At 39.9% G+C, this 17,501-nt stretch overlaps 1 long non-coding RNA gene across 1 annotated transcript in view; it reads right to left on the minus strand.

Moving 5' to 3' along the window:
• Positions 1 to 17,501, minus strand: part of LOC140847977 (uncharacterized) — a 127,568-nt gene that overhangs the window by 95,559 nt on the left and 14,508 nt on the right. Inside the window, exon 2 of the long non-coding RNA XR_012128359.1 lies at positions 16,391 to 16,481. This is a non-coding gene — a long non-coding RNA (uncharacterized lncRNA). The remainder of the gene's footprint in view (positions 1 to 16,390; positions 16,482 to 17,501) is intronic.

A 17,501-nucleotide genomic window follows, 5' to 3' on the forward strand; every position in this document is an offset into this window, starting at 1 on the left:
TGCTGTAATGACAGCCTGAGTTGGAGAAAGGGTGTGGAATCTAGTGATTAAGTGCAGGCATTGGCCTTAGGTAGGAGCACAAACAACTCACAAAAAGGAACAAAAGAGAAGTGAGAATATACAATCTTTACAGAAAACAGCTTATGCTCACTTATTACTATTAGTTTTCTTGGATTCATATGTTATCTTCTGCTTATGAGTTCATTATTTTAAAAGTAAATAAACTCCTTTTTGTTTTATTTTTGTATGAACATTTTTACATATAATAAAACAGTGGCTTTCTAGATTATAGAATATCTCTTCAGTTCAAAGAACTTGCTTTGCAGCCTAAGCAGTTCCAGTGTGCTGCAATGCTATTCCTAATGACAAAAATAATTCAGATTCAGATAGGACAGTCCAAGTCTCTTCACTGTTTTTCCAAAAAGGAACCAGCAAACCTCATAAAGGCATTCCATTAACAGGGATATGCCAAGATAATATTTTTATTCAATATAAATTATTTATATAAAATATAATCTCCCTGTATATTAAATACCCTGGGGTAATGTGGGGAAGTTGGGGTTCCTATGGCCAGGATCCTCACTGAACTTAAACCACCTGATGATGTAACTGGCCTGTTGCTGGGCTACCGCTTCCACACCTTTAGGCAATGAGCTATTGCACTATATAGAGAGCTCAGCCCAGTGCTCTGGGCAGAGGCAGAGATGCTAGTGCTCGATCTACCACCGGAGAACAAGCCGGGTAATAAACCCTTTCACCCAAAGAACGTTTTGCTGTCAATTTCTTTGGTCACACTGAATCCATAGTGAACTTGCCCGGGCTGAAACCCATTGGCAAGACAATTGGTGAAAGTCGGCAGGGTTCACTGTTGACCAAGGGAAAAGACAGGCTGCCCTTATGGGAGGGGTACTTCAGCGGGCTGCCCCTGTGAATGGGGAAACAGTGGATTGTCCCCCAATGGGTATGTGGTCTGAGGTGGCTTGCCTCCTGGAGTACTGGCCCCCAGCCCAGGACTGGAGGCAAGTGGAGGTGACACCTGAGGCAGTAGGGGTGGCTCTTGATATAGTAAGTAGATCCTTTGAGAAGCAGAGTGCCCGGAAGGCAGTGGGGACTGTGGGTTGGCTGCTTCTCACAGTCTTAAAAAGGTCTACAGAGTAGACCAAAGAAATGACAGCACGAGAACACAAGCTGCAAACTTCAGTAGATTCCCTCAGGAGGGAAGTGGCATTGTTGCAAGAGGTGGCACGAGAATGCGAGCAGCAGACTTCTGTGGATGCCCTGAGGAGGGAAATGGTATTGATGTGGGAGGAGGCGGCATGAGAGCACCAGGTGCAAACCTCTGTGGATTCCCTGAGGAAGGAGAAGGCTTGGATGTGGGATGAGGCAGCACGAGAGCGCCAGCAGCAAGGAGCCATTGGACATGAGATGGCAGTGCTGCCAGGTGTTCTGAAGGAGGAAGAGGCCATCAAGGAAAAAGATGAGCCCCTGAGGGAAGCACAGGCAGTGGTGGCACGAGAACATCAGCTGTGCAGCATTGAGCTGAAGGTAAGAGAGCTTCCGAAGACTGAGCTAGCACTGCTACGAGGCACAGTAGAAAAGGTAAAGGCTGTAGCAGAGGAGGCACTTGGAGGAGGGGAGAGAAAGGTGCCATCAGCCCCAGAAATGGAGGAGCTGGGGAAGGATAAAGGGGTGGTGCTGGAGGCACTGGCGCCTCCTGTATTGAAAGCACACCCAGTGATTGTAAAGAAAATAAAGACCCAGCAGCTGAAAGTTCCCCAAGGAGAGGAGCAGCCCTCTCCCCAGGTCGTGGAGCACTCTATGGTCCGCCCCTATACTCAGGCTGAGCTGGTGGATTTGGGCTCCTGGTTTAGGCAGAAGGCCTCGGAGTCAATATCAGCTTGGCTCCTGCGTCTGTGAGACTTAGGGGTGAATGGAATTGTTCTGTCAGGATCAGAGATGGGAAAGCTGTCTTCCCTGACAGTGCAGCCACCTTGAGGCAGTGATTACAAAATGCACATCAGACCCCAGGGAGTCACCCCCTCCTCGATTGGCTTATGGCTGCACTTCGTGCTGCGTGGCCAATCTGGGTGATCTGCCATCCTCTCCTGTTAGATGGCAGACATATGCTGAACTCCAACAGGTGCTACAAGAGCTAGGCATAAGAAATGCCATCTACAGTCCAGACAATTATGTCCCAGATGAAGAGATTTTCACTACAGGGATGAGAAATATTGTACTTCAGATGGCTCCTACATCCCTCTTTGGGTCTCTAGTGGTCATTCTTTCCCCTCACTTAGGACATCCCACAAGGGAGGTGACACGTACAGTAGCAGACTTAGGAGAGGCAGAAGCAATGAGAATCCAGAAAGCAATAAGACCCGTTACTCACAAGAAGAATTTACAGGGCCCTATGAAGGTTGCCAGGACCCAGATGTGGGTTGATTTAATACGGGCAGGAGCAGATGGAAGGAAATTAGATGAAAAGCCCAATAGGATCTTACTAGAGCTATGGCAACAGCTGAAACCAGAGCAGCAGTTTCAGCCATTAAGGCCAAAGAGGCAGAGGTCAGACACAGAGCCATGAGTCTGGCCTGTGTGTTTCCAAGAATTCCTGCAGGAAAATGAGCCAACCTCACTTGAGCCCACACAAGAAGGTGATTGGGGAACATGGTTTGACTGAGGGAAAGGTCAAGGTATCTGCCCTGAGGGACCAGGGGGGGATCGGAGACCACATATTGAAATAGCTATCCATTGGTCCCCAGTGAACATACAACGTGTCCTGGCTCTAGTGGACACAGGGGCTGAATGTTCATTGATTCATGGTAACCTTGAATGGTTCCCCAAGACCCCCACTATCATGGGGGGATATAGGGGGAAGGCTGTCAGAGTGAAAAAAGCCCAAATCCCTTTGGGAATAGGACATCTACCCCCAAAAGAGTATACTGTGTATATATCTCCTATTCCTGAGTATGTTTTGGGAATTGATATCCTGCAGGGTCTATGGTTGCAGACCACTGCAGGTGAGTTCAGACTGAGAATATGTGTGGTGAAGGCAGTTCTTAGGGGACATGCTAGGCACCGGCCCATAGTTTTGCCTGTGCCTTGGCAGGTGACTAATACCAAACAATATAAACTGCCTGGAGGGCATAAAGAGATTTGAAAAACTCTCCAGGAGCTGGAAAAGGTGGGTATTATAAATCCTACCCATAGTCCTTTCATTTCCCCAGTGTGGCCTGTAAAAAAGCCAGATGGCTCCTGGTATATGACTGTGGATTACAGAGAACTGAATAAAGTCATACCCCCTATGCATGCTGCTGTCCCCTCTATTGCAGGCTTGATGGATACCCTCAGCCATGAACTAGCAACATATCATTATGTGGTAGATCTTGCTAATGCCTTCTTTTCTATTGACATTGAGCAGGAAAGTCAAGAAAAGTTTGCCTTCACATGGGAAGGACAGCAATGGACTTTCACCGTCCTCCCACAGGGATACCTCCACAGCTCCACCATCTGTCATGGACTTGTAGCCCAGGACTTGGCTACATGGGAGAAACCGCCAATGGTGCGGCTGTACCATTATATAGATGATATCATGCTCACGTTCAATTCTCTTTCAGAACTAGAAGGTGCAGCACCTAGACTGCTGCAACATTTACAGGAGAAAGGATGGGCTGTGAACAGCACCAAGGTTCAGGGACCTGGCTTGTCTGTTAAATTCTTGGGGGTCGTCTGGTCGGGTAAGACCAAGGTTATGCCAAAAGCAGTTATAGACAAAGTCCAGGGCTTTCCTACCCCCACAACTGTAGTATTGCTACAGGGGTTTCTGGGTCTTCTAGGCTACTGGAGAGCATTTATACCACACTTGGCACAAATTCTGAAGCCCTTATACCAGTTGGTACGAAAGGCCATCAGGTGGGACTGGGAAGAGACATGTGCATCTGCCTTTACTACAACAAAACGGGCAGTCAAGGCCATGCCAGCCTTGAGTGTGATAGGCCCATCAAGGCCCTGTGAGCTGGATGTTCATGTCACTGAAGATGGTTATGGCTGGGGTCTCTGGCAGTGGCTTGAATGAATGCACCAACCCGTTGGATTCTGGTCACAACTCTGGAAAGGGGCAGAGGTACAATACACTTTGATAGAAAAACAACTGGCTGCCATATATCACGCCTTGCTGGCTACAGAACCCATCACTGGAATGTCCCTAATAAAGGTAATAACCACCTATCCCATCTTGGGGTGAGTATGAGACTGGACCCAAAAACCAAGGAGTGGTGTGGCACAAACACCCACAATAGCCAAGTGGGGTGCTTATCTACAGCAGTGTAGTGCCCTTTCTAGTAGCCCCTTGAGTGAAGAACTCCAACGCTTTATTGGGGCTGGTGACATATACTACTGAAAAGCAGGAAGAACTTTCTTTCAAACCATTAGCAGCAGAGAGTCCCTATCGGGAGGGAAAAGCCCCTATACCTGAAGATGCATGGTAGACAGATGGCTCCAGCTGCGGGCAGCCCCCAAAATGGAGGGCCATAGCTTTCCATCCTAAGACTGAGACAATATGGATGGAAGGTGGTGAGGGGAAGAGCAGCCAATGGGCAGAGTTGCAGGCTGTGTGGCTGTGATCAGCAAGAGGCCCTCCCCTATAGTTGTCTACACTGACAGCTGAGCTGTCTATCAGGGCTTGACCCTGTGGCTACTACCTACCTGGTACCATGCCAACTGGTTGGTTGGTCACCAACCCCTTTGGGAGCAAGAATTATGGCAAGACTTATGGGCCTGCGATCAGACTAAAATAATTACAGTATACCATGTGACAGGTAATTTGCCACTGGTATCCCCAGGAAATGATGAGGCATATAAATTGGCACAGATACATTGCTTAGAAGGAAAGCCTGCCTCTGATGTAGCCCAATGGCTACATTAGCATTTGTTGCATGCGGGGCAAAAGACAATGTGTGCTGTAGCCCGTCAGTGGGGCTTGCCTTTGACCTTCGAAGAAATTAGTAGAGCCCGGCAGGAGTGTGTCATGTGCTCCAAAAGGGACTTACACTGAGTTTCACAGCAACATGGGACAATAGCTAAGGGGCCTATACCCCTTGTCAGGTAGCAGATAGACTATATTGGGCCTCTACCTGTGTCAGGATATTGGTATGCGATGACTTGTGTGGACACAGTTACTGGACTTCTGGTTGCTTTTCCTACCCGTTGTGCAGACCAGCAGGTGACCAAGAGGCCTGGAGCATCTTTTTGCTACCTATGGCCAACCACAGGTGATTGAGAGTGATCTGTACACCCATTTTACTGCACATACACTGCAAGAATGGATACGACAGCTGGGAATCAAGTGGAAGTTTCATATGCCATACAATCCTACTGCAGCAGGCATGATAGAGAGGCACAATGGCTTGTTAAAATCTGAACTAAAGTCAGATACCAATAATCTGCGGGGATGGTCAGTCCGCTTATGGACCAGGCTACGGCGTTTGAATGAGAGACCCTGAAAAGGAGCTCTGAGCCCCGTAGACATGTTAACATATATGTCTGCCTCCCCATACAACTGCAAGTACAAACCAAGGAAGAATCACTGAAGCCGAGGTTTGGCTACCAGAATAACCTCTTGCTGCCAGCACCAACTGCACTGAACCCCTGAGACTCCATTGAGTGGACATGGCCTTGGACCTTTTGATACATGGACCAATGATAGCTGGCTCTCCTGGCACCTTGGGGACAAGGCCCAGAAGCTGGCCTCCTGTGTATTCCTGGAGTAACAGCAGAGTGGCCGCCAAAGGTTACAGTAGTATACAGAAAGTAGGAGCATCTTACTGGGGAGTTTTGTTTTATCATGTGGCCAGTGCATTCACCTCCATTAGCACTATATATATAGACCCTTCAGTAACCCCCTCCGGGAAAGGAATAAAAGTATGGTATCCTAGACCTGGAAGGGACCCTCTTCCTGCTACAGTCTTATCACAGGACCACTCTCTTGCATGCATCCTACCTGCTGGACAAGATTTAGCTATGTTGGTGACATTAAAACATGTTTCTTATCGCCCCTAATGTCTTTGTGGACTGGAACCTCCTCTGGCTTGAGGATTATTATAATTTTTGTATCAAAATCTTGCTGTATCTTAATTTTTATTATCTCTAAGTTGTTGTTATCCTCTGTTGCTATTGTGGAATATAGTTACAGTGCTCCAGCTTTCTCACACAGGGACCATTGCAGAAGATTGGAAGCGTGTAGATTGTAAGGCGGGAATCCTGGAGGGGTGGAGTGTGGGGAACTTGGGGTTCCTATGGCCAGTATCCTCACTGAACTTAAACTACCTGATGATGTAATTGGCCTGTTGCTGGGCTACTGCCTCCACACTTTTAGTAAATGAGCTATTATTGCGCTATATATTTCTTCTTGTTTGGGTCACACAATTCTGGGATTAGAGGCTCATAGAAATTTAGAAGATGTCTAGGTCCAAAATTTTGTCTTGTTTCCTTCATTCAGTGGCCATTAAACTACACTATGAGGATCTAAAAAAGAGAAGAGCAGATGGAAACTTTTAGTAAATGAGCTATTATTGCGCTATATAAAGGGCTCGGCCCATTGCTCTGGGTGGTGGCAGAGATGCTAGTGCTGGACCTACCATCAGAGAACAAGCTGGATAATAAACCCTTTCACCCCAAAAGGTGTTTTGTGGTCAATTTCTTTGGTCACACTGAATCCATAGCGAACTTGCCCAGGCTGAAACCCACTGGCAAGATAGGTAAATAATATACCAGAAGATTATATTTCAATATTCAGGTACATAATATTTGGCATTTGTTATATTTAGGCTAAATAAAATAAAGTTCTCTTTCCTATGACTCATAAATTGGAGCAAGTAAGTTGATATCAGTAAATTATTCAGACTTTTCAAATTGTTTGATTTATCAATAAGTAATAATCTAGTATTAATAACTTAATATACCAGTGTGGGTAAAATTATAATATTTCCAGAATCTCTCAGCTGGCTTTAGTACATCTGAATATCAAAAGTTGTTTCCAAGGGATGGAGAGAAATAGTCCACCTACATATCAATAGGTTATTACAAGGGCATGCAAGGGTTTATCTGGATAGAGAGGTTGGGTGAAGCTCTCTTCTGCTGCAGCCAGTTCTAGAGAGAGATAGGACAACTGTTTGTAAGAAACAAACAGGTTTCTTAAACTTTATTTCTCCATTTGACTGATTTTGGTTTCAAAGGTTTTTTGTCCCGGGATTTTCCCCCAGAGTTACATGGATTCCTCAGATTTCTTTATAATTTATAAATCACCTTCATATATTTCTTCTTGTTTGGGTCACACAATTCTGGGATTAGAGGCTCATAGAAATTTAGAAGATGTCTAGGTCCAAAATTTTGTCTTGTTTCCTTCATTCAGTGGCCATTAAACTACACTATGAGGATCTAAAAAAGAGAAGAGCAGATGGAAATTTATGTGCATGAGGATTTTGGAGACTCAAAGTCAGTGTAGGTTGTAACAGTTTTTCTAGAAGAATGATTTAGGCCTAAGCTTATAGTTGCATAATGCTTTTTCAAGGACCATAATGACTGCCTGAATTTGTGATATGGTAGCAGAAGCAGGGTGAAATTAAGAAGAAAGGACAGGCTTATTTGGTAAACTAGACTGAGCTATCTTCCTAACTAATCTGAATACTTACATTAGCATACAGTTTACAACCAGACTTTCCTTCCTCAGTCTCTGATAAAATAATTTGAAAGCTTGGGCCAATGTATAAAAGTTCAGATGACTCCCAGTGGTGGAGAGTGAACACTGTGGTAAACTAAAATTCTGTACTGTATTTTTAAGGTCACAGTTTAAAGAGCAGAGCCACATTTCATAGTATCAGTGGCAAACACATGGCATTCTCCTCCTTCAGGGATGTCCCATGAGCTCCATCACTCAGCTTGATCAAATTAACTGAGTCATTGTTCCATTTCCTGAACCAGTGAGTTCACTGGCTAAAAATTCACAACTCTTGTCAACTGTAGCTAGCACTATTATGGTGTGTTTTTTCTTGTTGGCTAATACCATGCTTTATGGTGAGGAAAACTATAGAACATTACAACTGAAGATTCTCTATGTAAATTTAGGAAAATTCTTCATGATTTTTTTTTCATTTTGAAATCCCTAAAGTATTATATCCTGGGAACAAAATTCAGGACCTGGAAAGACCAATGAGCATCTTTTAGAAGGGAATGTAAATTTACCCTATATGAAGTGAGCAGAAAACTTCTGATTAAAATGCCTCTATTTTCCCATTCTCCTGAAGCCCCAATAAAGTAAGTAAAGGAATAAAAAGAGAACAAAAAAAGAAAAAATGAAGGGAGATAAAGATGAGAGATTTCAACAGAATTTGGGGGATATAGAATACAGAAGGAAAAGAGTTTCAGTATAAAAAGCCATATAATAACCTGGTTGTCTAAATAGGAGGTTATCCACAAGAAACATGCTTTTTTGTCTTCTTCCTTTTTTCTTTTTAGTCTAATTTGCCCTACAGAAACCTGAAAAGGTTTAGGATATGGAGGCATAAAGTCCTGGGAGATTTGGTAGTGCAGCTCAATGCTGAAAAAAACAGACTGGTTGAAAGCAGCTAGATCCTCAGATTTTGTTTATGCTCTTACACGCCTAAACTACGTAATTCTTTCCCTATTTTCTCCCCACCTTTCACCCTGCAGGACACCAGTGTTTCAGTTTCTAGATGAATTACTACATCCAAGAGGCCCTGGACCAAAGACATTAGTCAGCGTAAGGCATGGGAAGGGAAATGGGCTGAAGCCAAAAGGATTAAGTTCAAATTTTTGTATTAATTGGTGGGATGCTAGCTCCCTTCTCTACCATATTCTTGGAACAGAGGCACTGAGGTGTATACCTTTCCAGGTGGGAGAATAAGAGAACATGTCTCTGGAGAATCAAATGGCCCCAAAGAAAAGACCTATGAAACTGACATTTGAGAGATCCATTTTTTAAAAATCAGTTTTATTACCAATCATCATATAGCTGATAGCTGAGGTGCCTTATTCACAAACACATAGTGCTTCTGTATGGCATTCTAAAGTTTATGCTTAAATATGTAACATCTAAGTGTCACAAGACATTTGAGGAAAGTCTTCAACATGAAAGACAGAGTTCAGATGAGTTTCCTCAGGAAATAGAGACACTGAAAGGAGCAGAACACACTTTAAGGAATATTCTCAGAGAGAGCACAGGAGATTATTACAAGTATAAAGGAAGAAGAGCATGCTATGAAAACAGGACAGAGAACAAAGAAAATTTTGGAAATAATGAGAGAGCCCAAAAGAACACTTCAATAGGACATTGAGAAGATAATGTTGAAGAAGTTTCCCAAATGAAACTGAAGATCAAGTAGACGGGAGACAGGACATGAACAGTACAGAACAAAAGATCCAATGTTCAAACAAGAAAATGGAAAGAATGAAATTATCTAAAGAATTATGAAAGAAAATTCCCTAGAACTGAAATGTGTAGAGAGCAGTCCAAATTGGAAGAGGTGGAAATAAAATAGAAGCAGAGGATGAAGAAACTGATAATTGAGTACTAGAAAACAGTACCGAAAAACTACAGTAAATTTAAGCAAAGGAAAAACAGTAAAAACTGGCAATGACAATATTAAGTAGTTACTAATTACAGAAAAAAACAAAGGGTTGTACAAGAAGGAAGGAGTAGTTGCACTGTCCTACTTGTACAAAATGTCCCACTTGTGCTACTTGACGTACAAATGTATTTTTGGGGGCAAATATATTTGGGTGGTCAGAATAAAATAAATCCTACATAGGAGGGATGGGGGAAGGGTAAAGGACGCTGTGGGAAAGACACTGCTACACTGCAGAGAGCAGTAAAATATATTACTTAGAAACATGGAAATACCATGGATAACATATTTAGAAGAATTCAGTGTTTGGTTTAGGAGAGAACTGGCATTATAATTCTTTTAGTAAAATTTGCCTTAATAAAACCTATGCAAGTGCATATGATAAAAATAAAAATCTAATTAAAATTAATGCAAAACAAACAACCAAGATTTAAGAAAGAGTAAGAGAGACTGGAAACTATCAAGACTGATATATTTCATATACATGTAAATTTTAAAATATTATAAAAGAACACTGAATATAATCCTGGACCCTTTTTGTAAGTTTTTTCGTAAGGTCAAATGATGTTCCTTTTATTTTTCACATTATGTTAATTCCTTGATTTATGAAATTTATGCTTTTGTTTGGCATCTTTACACAAAATATATACTAACTTTCTAAAATCAAAAAATAAAAATCCAAATTGTCATACACAGCATTCTATTAAGTTACTATTCTACATTCTAGCAGTAACTCTATACCAATATATTTCTGCAAAACTTTGTTTTCAAAGTGAGGCTAGGGGACAACTCACTTTCTTAGTCATTGGTTGTAAACAACAGAGACTCACTCAAACTAGCCAAATAATGATGGAGAATTTATTTAAAGGATAAAACACTATTTTAAAAACCCCATGGCAGGTTTTACGAGAGGCTAGAATGAGGAAACAATGCCTTCAAGATCCAAGGCTATTGACTTCATTCTCTCTGTTCTTCCTCTAGGGCCACAGAGACTCATTTTTTCATCTTTCTATGTGCCTGAATCACTACGTTCTTTTTTTTTTTTTGTGGGGCAGATGTCTGTGTTTCACTTATACAAGCCCAAACATGGCCATTCTGACATCAGCTTTGTGTGATCTCCCTAAATGTCCCAAAGTTGCTGGCTAGAATTTCTATGTTCCAATTCCAAATTCATGGAAGGCTAATCTGATTGATTCAGCTTGAGTCAGGTGCCTACAAATGATCTATCCAGCTGTGGGATGTGTGGGGGGTGGGTGGGTGAGAGGGGAGCTGTCTTGTGACCTGACGTGTATTCAGCAGGGATTGTGCAGAGGAGACTGACAAATAGGTATATAGATTAATAACAGTTGTTTTACCTTTTCAGTTCTCTTGATAAGGACTCAAAAGGTTTCTTTCCATCCCTAGCTCAGTTTCTTCCAAGTAGATACTCAGTAAATTGGAGTGACAGGTATCCCAAATGAAGGGGTGAAATATGAAAAGTGTAAGAGTGTGTGCCTCTCTTGTTATTGAATAACTTTTTTCACATGTATGATGAATTCTAAATCAGGGGATTTATAAAACACTTTAGTCCTATTTCTCCTCCTAGAGACATTCCCACAACTGACCAGTATTTTATGCCAATATGATTCCCTGGTGATGTGAGTTTTATTACGGAAGATTTTCATTATGGCTGTTAGTGGTATGGAAATAGACTCTATGTCACAGTAAAAGCTTTCCAGAAGTTATTGTTCATGCTATTGTTGCTTTGTTTATTATTAAATGATTAAAAATTACATCTATATTTTCAACTATGTGAAACCATTTCTTACATCTCCATCTATTTTATATCCTATGTAGGTAAGTAATAAGGAACAGGGTTAGGATGATGAGTGAGGGTTGGAAGAAATGCATTAGATTCTAAAAAAACACACACTATTTGAATTAGCATTATGATAGCCCCTGTAAAAATATCCCACATGTTCACTTCTTGATCATTAGTTTCATTTCCTTCTAAAGATGAAAAAAACTAAAACTAAATTAAAATTATGTTAAATGACACTCTTATCTTGGTTTCTTTCTTAAGGATATTAAGAAGAAATTGCAAAGAGAAGAGAGGAAAAAAATATGTTAGGGTTTACTAGCAGTGTTTTTTATCATTAAAGAGATTCATTTTTAGGTTATGGGGGGAAGAGATGTAAGACAGGTGTGATTATAATCTCATTGCATTCCACATCTTCATAGACAAGTTAATTTTGAGTAGATAGTTGCTTATTTTTTAAACTTAAGAAACCATCTGGGCTTCCTGTATATCTGGCTGCAAAATCAAGATAACAACCTGCAGATTTTATAAATTTACAGAAAGATTAGTAAAGTGTAGATAAAAATGTAACAAGTAGAAATTATCTTTGCTTCCTCCAAGATAGTATTTTTCAAATATATATCAGGCTTCTACTTAACTGTCACCAAGGAAATATTACACAGTTTGCTAGATCATCCTGTACCAGAGCTGAATGATTAATGGTAAAGAAAATAGAACTAGTCCATGAAATGATGACTTCATTACAGTGATCACTTTTAACCACCTAATATTTATTTTATTCATGTGTCTGATATTGTGCTATGCTTTCACATATATTTTCACATTTAATCTTCTTAATAAGCTTCTGATGTAGGTATTATTTTATCAAATGAGATGAGGACTCACACAGGTTACATTATAAATTATTGGTAAATCTAGAAATCAAGTTAAAGTTTTAGGATTTGTCTTGCTAATGGGTTTCAGCCCCAGGCAAGTTCACTGTGGATTCAATGAGACCAAAGAATGACAATGAAACGTTCTTGGGGTGAAAGGGTTGTGCCCAACTTTATCCCCATGGTGGCAGGTCAATCACTAGAATCCCGTCCACTCAGAGTGAGTCTGCATGCAGCAGGCCAGTCTGCCATCTGCCTCTGTGTCTTTCTGTCCCCCGCAGCAGTCTCAGTCTCTGTCCCTGGTACTACCACCACTCCAGTCTCATCTCTGCTCTCCTGCAGCATTCATCGCAGCTGTGCCACGGTGTTGCCCAGGGAACTGGGCAGAGCTCTTTATATAGAGTCAATAACAATGTATTGCCCTCAAGTGTGTAGTGAGCTAGTCAACCAGGGCCAGGTGAGAATCCTGGCCACAGGAACCTTCACTTTATCCACAGGATTCCAAAGGAATATCAGTGTTTTAGTATATTAGCAGCAATTCAATAGAGTTTTGGGCGATAACCACGAGAAATAGCATGTCCTTATATTGTGTCATATATTTATTCCTAACATTATTTGCATGCCTACAATTTTCTGTGTCATTTTTTAGTGACAGTTTCTTCAAAAACAATTGTCTCCTCATAGGTTTGTCCACTGGTAATTCAAAGATGTATTTCTGAAGTGTGGTTGCCTGAGTCTTTCAGCATAAAGAGTTTTTATAAAACTTTATTGTGTACTTTTTCTTCCTGAAATTAAAAACTTATTTCTTTTCTAATTTAAAAAAATCACCCATTTAAGTCAACTTCATGTAACTGCTCTTAAGTGACTGTAATCTGAAACTTTGGAGAACTCTGAAAATCAGACCAGTGTACTCCAGTTGAACTTTTGCTTTTTAGTTAGCTGTGCTTAGCATGCAGCTCAGGTTGATAATCTTGTCTGTGTTGACACTAAAGTATCTACTCATTGATACTAGGCTGCCAGTTATAACTATTTTCATTAGTGATAAACCAAATTTAGCTCCTGATAGTTTGGAAATATTTAACTGTTATCATTAACACTTCTTAAAAATTGGTAACATCATTCTATTTTGTTTTTCATTTCCTAGCACTTTTAGAATGGGAACATTTTTGTTCAGAATTAATGGTTAAAGGTATTAATATCTATTCATGAACTAAATGAAAACCTGCAAGACTAATTTATATTTTTAAAATGTATAGTGTAAATCTCACCTCTTAAGCTCTATACTCATACTGAATCAGTCTAGATTAATGATAATAATCACAAATACCCCTTCTGGCTTCTAAATTAAATATTCCTCAAATTAGTATATTAGGTAGCATCATAATTAGAGCAATCAATACATTAAAACAGCTTATTTTCATAAGTTTTATTATACACGTTTGGTATTTCAAGCCAGAGTTAAATGTATGAGACTCTTCAAAGAATTCTGGTGAGGTAAAAAACACTATGTAAAAAAGAAGCACAATTCCTCTTGAGACTTTACAGTGTACAGAGATCTGTAATTCAGGAGATTTCTAGTTCTTATCCCTGTATATGGATACTGTTTGATCTACTATTTATTGAGGCTGGAATTTAGCTAAAAAAATTACCTGTGAAATTGTTTTATAACAGTAAAGAACATGCTTTTGCTTTCTGTATTACTAGTGCAAGAAAAAATGGACTAAAACTAGAATATTAAGGCCTCCTTCTTTTTTCCTTCTTTCTTTCTTTTTGCTTCCCAAGGACAGGAAGGAAATTACAGTATAAAGTAAAATAAAAATAAGGAGAAAGTAAAGATGTGTGAATGTACAAGTCAGATTCAGAAATCTCTTATCCTGAAGCATACAACAGACCCAGCATGCAGGCGGGATCTTTAAGGGAGTCTCCTGTGTCATTAATGGTCTAGATTACATCATCATTGATTTCATCTTTTCCATCTCCTAATTTTAATAGCTCTGCTTTCCCAAGACTGCTGTAATTTTTCCCATGGGTTCTCAAAATAAGTGACATTTAAAATAGAAACATTACTTCTGCATTTTCTTTGTCTTTTTTGCCATTTGTTGATAACACATTAATTTGCAGCAATAACAGCACCTACTACTCAGTTCAATGAAATGCTTTTTATATATCCACTTTTTTATCAATGAGATCAGGAAATTTTGTGATTTGTGAAATGAAACACTAATAATACATTTACTCTGCTTTAGCATAAAATTTTAACCGAAGTGAATTTTGCTGAATCTGTGAGATAAGAACTATATCCAAAATAAATTTGCCAGAGATGTTTTGCATCATGAGATACTTCAACTATAATTTTATTTTTCTTCGCAGATCAGACTGGAGCAACTCTTCCCCAAACATGTTTTAAAAATAAACAAAATTAGAGTAGTTTTTTCTAATATGTTCACTCCTTCAGAGATTTGCTGGAAAAGAGTAAAAAATCTTGAAGAGGATAATGAGTCCTAGCTGAGAATTATGTGCCAAGATACTTGGTGATTTTTCTTTCTTTAAAAACATACATAATATAGAATAGCAAACAAGTTTTAGCTACTTGGGAGTGTTTCTTTAAAAAAAAATCTAGAAGCTGTCACATGAAAAATAGGTGAATTACCCTTTCAAATTGTCTTAACTTACTTATCTAAGAGTAGAAAGGGATTTAAGAAGTTATCAACAGTTCTCAAATGTGTCTGCCATGTGGTACAAATTCAGGTAGAAGTTTTCACTGGTCTCTGGCAAAGAATTTAAATTTACTCCTTTTCAGAGACTGTTCTTAGTGAATTCTTGCAACTCCTCTGGTGTTAAATAGCAATTTTAAGATGAAATGATGTTGTAGCTAAATAGTAGTTACAATTAATGTCTTCACTTAGCAAAACAAAAAGTTGGCAAACAATCTTATTTTGGTCTCCTCCACCTTTATCATCATGAAATCAGAACAAATAGATATAATTTGAGCCTGTGGAACTTTGATGAAGTAATCATGTCCCAGTCAATACAACAGTTCTTTAGTGGGAAGATATTAATTTTTCTAGAGAGAGTAGTTGAAAGCATTTCTGAGGTAAGTGGTATTCTCTTTCTCTACCTCTTTCTGTTTTTGTTTGTTGTGAGAGCGACTCTTATGTCATCCTCCTCCAGACCCTGAGTCATTGGCCTCAGAGGGAGAATGTCAGGGGAGAAGAAACCGAGAAGTTAAGGACCACCTCTCTCTGATTTTGGTTTTCAAAACCCATCAAAGAGGATACACATAGGTGGAAAAAAATCACACGTAAGACAATGTCTAGGGTGGATGTGAGGGAACTTCCCCTAGACTGAAATATTGCTGTCAGAGGACTGAGGAATGGAGGCAGGAGTGGTGGAGAGGGAGAAGAGACTAAGAGAAGCTGAGAAAAGCAGAATTTAGTGGCACCCAAAAAAAGAAGCCCTATATCCAAAGTGTCAAGGAAGTAAAAGCATCCAGTAAAAAAAGTTTGGAGGGTGTGTGTAAGAGGGAACTCAAATTTTGGTGTGATCCAAAAGTAGTTAGGAGAGCCACATGAACAGAAAGCGCTTGTGGAGAGAAACAAAGGCTGCACTGCGAATTGGAGGTCCAGGTGGGCTTCCCAACGCCTTGAGACTATGTGTGACTGAATAAATAATTGGTTGATAACTGATATATATTAGTTGGTAAATTACCAAAGTACTCTGTTCTCATTGATAAATAGCCATTTACCCAGAATCACCTACCCTCCCCAAACTAAAGGATTAGTGCTTGGGAACAGAGAAGCCTCTGGGACACTGTTAAGTAATAAAGCCAATGTCTAAATCCTTCTGATTTGTTGGTATATTAGTTATCTACTGTGGTGTAAGACTTTACTCAAAAAATTGGTGGCTTAAAGCAGTAATAAACATTTGTTATCTTACATAGTTTCTGTGGATCAGGAATTTTGAACAGCTTAGCTGGGCTGTTCTGACTCAGGGTGTATCATGAGTTTGCAGTCAAGATGTCAGCTGGGTCTGCAGTCTTGATTGGGGCTATGTGATTAATCCTAAAATTTGCCACTTACATGACTGATGAGTCATAGGACTCAGTTCCTCATCATATGGACCTCTTTGAAAAGTTGTCTTCATGACATGGCAACTGCCTTCTTGAGTGATCTAAGAGAGAGAAAAGCAGAAGCTACAATGTCTTTCTCATGCCTTAGCCCCAAAAGTCAAATGCCATCATTTCTGAAATATCCTACTGATATAACAGGTCATCTATATTCAGTGTGGGAGGGACTACAGAGGGTGAACTAACCAGGAAGTAAAAATTATCAGGGACCATATTGAAAGTCACTTGCACATGATTCAAAAGGAGGAAGTAGCAGTGCAGGACAAATTCCAACCTGCCTGAGATTAGACATTTTCTTCCTCTAATAATGATACCTAAAATACAAACTGAGTGTTATAAAAATGCAAATTTTGTTTTTGCACACACGAATTTGTGTACTGAGATTTATAACTACTCTGTCCTATGTAACTGTTCCCTGAAAATAACTGCCAGTTTTCACTGAACCTCACTCCTCTTCTGTTGTTTTAATGATTTCTTTAACAGGTATAATTTTTCAATAACTTTGCTATTTATGTGAATCTGGGAAGCACTCTGCCTCCTTCCATTAGATACTGATTTCATTATATCCACCTTCTGGCAGCTCAGAATATGAGGCACTTGCAATATCCTTTCTAGATGGGCATCTGTGCTAACTAGTGTTGCCTTGGCATTAAGAAAGGAGACGAGCAGGTTGACAGTGAGGGTCTTTGAATTTATGCACTATTGATATTTCAGAACTGTAATCAATGATCTGTTTGGGGGAGAAAGTATTGATAAAATTTGGCCTTGCTTAAGTTTATTAACAAGCAATTATAAATGATAGTATGGCAGATATCCAGTGAATTATCAAGGGGCATTCTGAGTACAATGTCTTTGGAATTTTCTAGTACTTCATAGAGATACCAAATTCTAGAATTTTAGAAATGCTGCCATTTTTCAGAGCTACACTGTTATTCTTGAAAAGATATTTACAAATTCTAGGTTGCTTGGATATATCTGGAATCTGATGTTTATTATTTCATATTATAAAAAAATAAATAAGTATGAAGTTCTAGGTATGTTGGACCCTCCCTGCTTCTGACCCG

This window comes from Manis javanica, chromosome 2 (genome assembly GCF_040802235.1).
Source record: "Manis javanica isolate MJ-LG chromosome 2, MJ_LKY, whole genome shotgun sequence".
NCBI classification, from domain to species: domain Eukaryota; kingdom Metazoa; phylum Chordata; class Mammalia; order Pholidota; family Manidae; genus Manis; species Manis javanica.